Source organism: Nicotiana attenuata, unplaced genomic scaffold (assembly GCF_001879085.1).
Source record: "Nicotiana attenuata strain UT unplaced genomic scaffold, NIATTr2, whole genome shotgun sequence".
Lineage (NCBI taxonomy): Eukaryota > Viridiplantae > Streptophyta > Magnoliopsida > Solanales > Solanaceae > Nicotiana > Nicotiana attenuata.
In genome coordinates this window covers 42,150-48,376 of record NW_017672328.1, presented here as the reverse complement: position 1 = coordinate 48,376, position 6,227 = coordinate 42,150, and positions in this window count along the sequence as shown.

The following is a 6,227-nucleotide window of genomic DNA, read 5'->3' as shown; positions in this document are numbered from 1 at the left end:
GTCATAATAATTGACAAGTTATTTATTTTGCTTTGATACCAGACACCAATGGCCCTAGGGCGATAGTTGAAAGGATATTGGGTACGGTTAAATATTTGTAGAATTAGTGATTGTTCAAGATGGAATCTGTGAACTCTTGGTAATGAGTTTAAGCTCCATGTTGTCATGAATTATAAACGACCAAACTAAGACCTTGGCCAGGGCAATTGAATGAAAGAAGAAATGAGTTTCTTAGGTCATTCAATGGTCGATTATATTTGACATGAACACATAGTTGGTCGCCTATTAGGATTTGACAGTTGAACCATATCCTAGGGTGATCCAGAGCTATAAGGACAAAAGGAATTACTACATTATTCTTCTACTGGTTCTTGAGAGTAAATTGTATACTTCATGCTATCCGGTCGTTAAGGAGTGTTGCTAGATGCCACCCTTAATTAGTATATTGATGTGATCAATTTGCTACCGGTTTAGTGTTGAACCTATGGGGTCGCACACTAACGAGTGTTCTGATCTTTGCTAAAGGATTAATTATTTTGTTATTTGATAATTAAATTAGTCAAATAAATAAATTATTAGTCCAAATGAAATATTGTTTTACTCTTTGCTAGCACAGAGACTATAATTAATATTGTGAACGAATTGAAGTTTTCTATTTAGAATAGAAAATTAAAATATACCTCTTGGTTAAAATATATATGTGATATATATAATTACCATTTATTTTATATAAGAGATGTTATATAAAATATTAATAAAAGGCTTGTTAGTAATTCCAATTTGGAATTGGAATAGTTCACGTGCAAATTAATCCCAATTGGAATGAGATTAGTATTTTACTAATATGAAAGCAACAGATTCCAACTTTGAGTTGGAATAATATTCACGTGACCGTCTTTGGCAACTCAAACCCATTTGGAATGGGACTATATTTTCAGTAGGAAAATATTGTTAAAAAAGGCTCATAAGTTAAAACCAACTTTGAGTTGGATTAACTAGAAAGTCCACAAAAAGGACGTGTGGCTCTCATTATCGGGATTAGCAGTTTTCTATATAAAATTATAAAGTCCAATTTATGAGTTAGTCTTCACGATTTTTCTAGTTAACCTAAGGAAACAGTTTGGTGCTGGAGTATATATATATACACATCACCAAATAACGTGAGGTAGTTACAATTTCGGATGAGCCGCAAGAAAACCACTTTATGAAAGCGAGAATACAATACAAAGCCAAGAGAGAAAATACAATTGCAAGAAAAGTGTTTCTTGTTCTTCTACCTTTGAGTTGAGATTTTTGAGAAAAAATTTCAACACAATATTTCGTTCAATTTGTTCGCGGGTTTCATTGATCAAAGAGTTGATAGCAAGGATCGGTCTCGGTGTGGATACGCATAGAGTCTTCGCACTTTCGAAGAAATTTTGAAACGAGACTTTCTTCACCAGGTACGTCTTAGATCCGATCTATTGACATGTAAATAAATTTTAAACACTAAAAGATATGCCTAGGATTGTTATTGTCTTCCGCTGCGTGTTTGGTGCTGGAGTATATATATACACACATCACCAAATAACGTGAGGTAGTTACAATTTTGGATGAGCCGCAAGAAAACCACTTTATGAAAGCGAGAATACAATACAAAGCCAAGAGAGAAAATACAGTTGCAAGAAAAGTGTTTCTTGTTCTTCTACCTTTGAGTTGAGATTTTTGAGAAAAAATTTCAACACAATATTTCGTTCAATTTGTTCGCGGGTTTCATTGATCAAAGAGTTGATAGCAAGGATCTGTCTCGGTGTGAATACGCATAGAGTCTTCGCACTATCGAAGAAATTTTGAAACGAGACTTTCTTCACCAGGTACGTCTTAGATCCGATCTATTGAAATATAAATAAATTTTAAACACTAAAAGATCTGCCTAGAATTGTTATTGTCTTCCGCTGCGTGTTACGAACACCTATATGCAATCCTACAGATTCATCATAAAATTACACGAAAAAGAAACGTTAATTACAAGTAATATTGAGGTAATATAAGGAACAACAAAGCTCGACTTTTTTCTTCTCTCTATAAGATATTGTGGAAAATCAGAGGTCAAAACACCAGGCTATTTGCTCGCTTGTTAGACGAACCTTGACTAGTCGATCAAGTACCTACACTTCAATCATAAACACTTCCATTTAAGTTATGTATAAAGAGCACATCGTATACAGTCAAACCTCTCTATAACAGTCTCGCATGTTTCAGATATTTGTGAATGTTATAGCGAATTGCTATTATAGAAAACATATATTATACAGAAAATGACACATTTAGTTCCGAAAAAACTTGACTTTTATGATGAAGTGCTGTTATATAAGGATGTTGTTATAGAGATGTCTGACCGTATATGGTGCAATTAGAAATTCTCAAGGGATATAACCCCGAGCGGATTCATCCGATCCTGCCCCCCGTAGTGTTTACCTAGATAAAAGTAAATACTCCTGGTGTAATATTTTTTGCTTAGACATACAAAAATAAGAAAAATCACTTATTTCGCAGGAAAACATTTTCGATCATACAAAATACAGCCATAATGTAACTTACTCAACAATATGGAATAACACCACATTTAAAGAGATCAGCAACGAAAATCTGTCCGAAAAGAGAAGACCAACAATAGCGCTCGCCATACACAGCAACATTCAGTGCTTTACAACAATTTTGATTTTCAACATCAGTATTACAGTGCGCTAAAGCTTCATGCAACGGCCCAATATTACTCATGGGGCCGCCAAGACCGCCGCCGTAATCTTGCTCAAAAGCTCCTCCGCCGCCGTATCCCCGACTAGAAGCTACAACAACACTAACCATTAGAATGGCTAAACTCAAAACCCTAATATTTCTACTAGTAATTGCCATTTCTTAATTCTTATTCTTTTTCTCTTTCTAAGGTTTAAGACTTAAGTTCATACTAATATGTACTAGTACTGGTATATATATAATATAATCAGAGAAAGAAAGAAAGAGTTGAAGATGAAATGAGGAAGCAATTAACTCATGCATAGATCTCGAGAGGGTGGGCAAAGTTTAAACTTTTGTTTATTGTGTTGGAATTTGGACTTACATTAATTAGTTATATATAGCCTAAAAGGATAGTGAAATGGTTCAAGTGGTGAATAAATAAAAAGTCTAATATTAAATATTGTGTTTGTGGATAAGTGAGGCCCAATAACTATTGGCGTGTGATGGGTAGACACTCTATATAAATAGAGGCCAACCCCCCTTTCCCTAGTTATTAGAAAATCCTAACGTATTCTGACTCTTGAATACGTGGTAACGGTAGATGTCCCATCAGTCAAGTTCTCCGGGCCCTGGAGCGCGTAGCTAGTAGATCGTGGAAGTTGGTCTCAGGCTTAATCGTCATTTGTTGTCGCTGCTGAATCAATGGAGTTTAACGGTACGGTTCCTTAGACTCTAACTCAAGATTATGATTTCATATTTGTATAATTGTGTCTTAATCTTTGCTATGACTGCGAATTAATAATCTGACATATTGGTTAATTAAATTTAAGAATGATGCAGAAACGTAACTTAGCAAGTTTTGAGTTTTAAATTGGGAAATATGAGTAGGTTTTCATGTGGATTCATCCTACATTATTCAGGATTTAATTTATCTGCACTGACATTAATGTACGAATTTTTATATTATCAATGTAACTTAATAATAATAGTAATTAAATTAATTACATTTTTATCAAGTTACCAAGTACTGTGTTCATAAAAGAGATCTACATATGTAATTGGCTAATTGCTTTATAGGGAATCTCATTGTGTTTATTTGTTTTACTCTTAACAGTTGTAAGGATCAATATTTTATACTGTCAATGAATGTTATAACAAATTATTGTTATCGTAGAAATTTATTTATAATTATCTTATAAGTGATTTAATTGTGTAAATATATTTTATATGGTACTTATAAAGGTCTTTTTACAATAAATGTGTAATAAATTTATAGCAAGTTGCGAAAAACCGTCCAGAAATACCGACCAAAATCGGTCGTAAAATTGGAATAACCGATTGATTTTTGACCGACTTTAAACCGTCAAAATAAGGCTGGTCGGTAATAAATACCGACCGAGGTCGGTTGCAATTTCCGACAGATTCGGGTCGGTCAATTGAATTTCTCAAACGACCAAAAAAGAAAAAAATTGCCGAAAAAACCAACCGAAGTCGGTTAGTATTTTCGACCGTAGACAGTCGGTATTTTAAATTATGCAATTAAAAAAAATACATGTCTGAGAATTGAAGCGGGGTCTGTACTGTAGTAGGATACTATTTTACTACTAGACCATTGGTATATTTTGGTTTAAGATTTTCTTTTATTTATTTGTACTCTTATTTTCACGCAAAAATAACCGACCAATTTCGGTCGGTTTTATTAAAAATATAAAATTACCGACCGAAAGTGGTTGATTTTTTAAAATGACGAACCAAAATAACCGGCCAATTTCAGTCGGTTTTTAAATATTAATTTTAATTTATTTTACATGAAAAATCGACCAAAATTGGTTCGTTTCTTAGAAAATAAATTTCGCGGGATGCCAAAATAATTTCCCCCTTTTTTGCGCCAAAAAGTTGATCGAAGTTAGTCGGCTTCGTAAAAATTAAAAATTAAAAAGCAAAATATTTTGAAAAATCGACACAGTATCGGCTTTGACTGAACTTTTATTATTGAGTTATTAGGTTACAATTTTTGCTATGTTACTAATTAGAACTGGGAAGCTAATAATATCACGGCGCACTTATATAGATAAGTGCTTTCAGACGGATTCATTTTACTCGGATGCAACTCCACTCCATTTCCTCTATCTCCATTTTTCCCAAGTTGTAACTTGGATAAGAGACACATGTCCCATTTAAAAATCATTGGTTTAAATTTAACTAATTAAATGATGGTCTTAATCGTAGTTAGAATAAGAAATATTCCATATATTGCTCTCTAAAAAATCTTAATCCCAACATTTTAGCAACACTTTTTCATGAGAAAATCTCACTTTATACCCATTAAATTCAAACTATTTACCCTTAAATACCCATACCTAAACTATTTACTTTTCCTACCTATGCAATCAATACTATTTACCCGCTCAAATGGTTTCCTTATTTAATGTATGTAAAAACTCCTAAAATTTAGAATTTTGAATGCAAACAAAGAATTTGCTATTTTTTCTCTCCTGACATTAAGAACACGACTTTTCTTCTTTTAAATTTTTTGTCTACTTCTTTTTTCGTTAGAGAGTGTTAATAATAAATTTAACGAAATCATGTTAGAATAATTTTACAAGTTAAAGATGTATACAATTAAAGTAATAAATATGTATTCCATGTTGGATATAATGAAGTTATGGATAATATTTCAAATATTTAATATCACAGTTAATTTTAAATTTTGAATGTGCTAATATCTTGAACTCTGAGTTCAACTATAAACAGTTGAACTTCTATGATGATAGAGTAAAAAACTCTTTACACTAACTAAAAGAAAAGATAACTATACATAAGTATTCGTGCATAAGAAGCCATATAAGTAATTCGGAAAATAGGCAAGTAACATGCTACTAATGTATACTTTTAAGTTAGGAAAATCAAAATACACCTGATCTCGGACAATATACTGATTAAACATTGAACGTGGATTTTCTGATGTATAAATATTGTAGAAGCCATGATGCACCAAACAAAGGTGTTCAATATGTGTTATACAACTCTAAACGTAATATTTTACCTAAATACACATTGTAATTTTTCGACGAAAGGTGGTCAATAGACCACCCATATGACCATGTGGCTTCGCCACTAATCCAACCTCATATATTGTCTATATTTTGTAAACCTTGCAGTATAGTCAATCTAGAGCATTGATTGACTGACTGGTAATGCTTTAATAGTTTGTTAATCAATCATTTGTAGAATATTCTGTGAATTTGAGTCACTATCTGTTAATGTTATGTGAAATTGAAGTCACATTGACCACTCTTTCTCCTCAGCAGCCAGCGCACAAAAAGATTGTCCTTTCTGCCACGCTATTGAAGTCCCGCATTAAACAGGTGCCAATTAAAGGATCTAAGATATGGATTTCAATACCACGGACCTTGAAGCTTGAAACTCATAACTTGGTTTGTTTGAGTTTCTAATTATTTTGATTCCGATCCTATATGGGTTAGTTTGGAAAGTTTGATTTGGAGGTT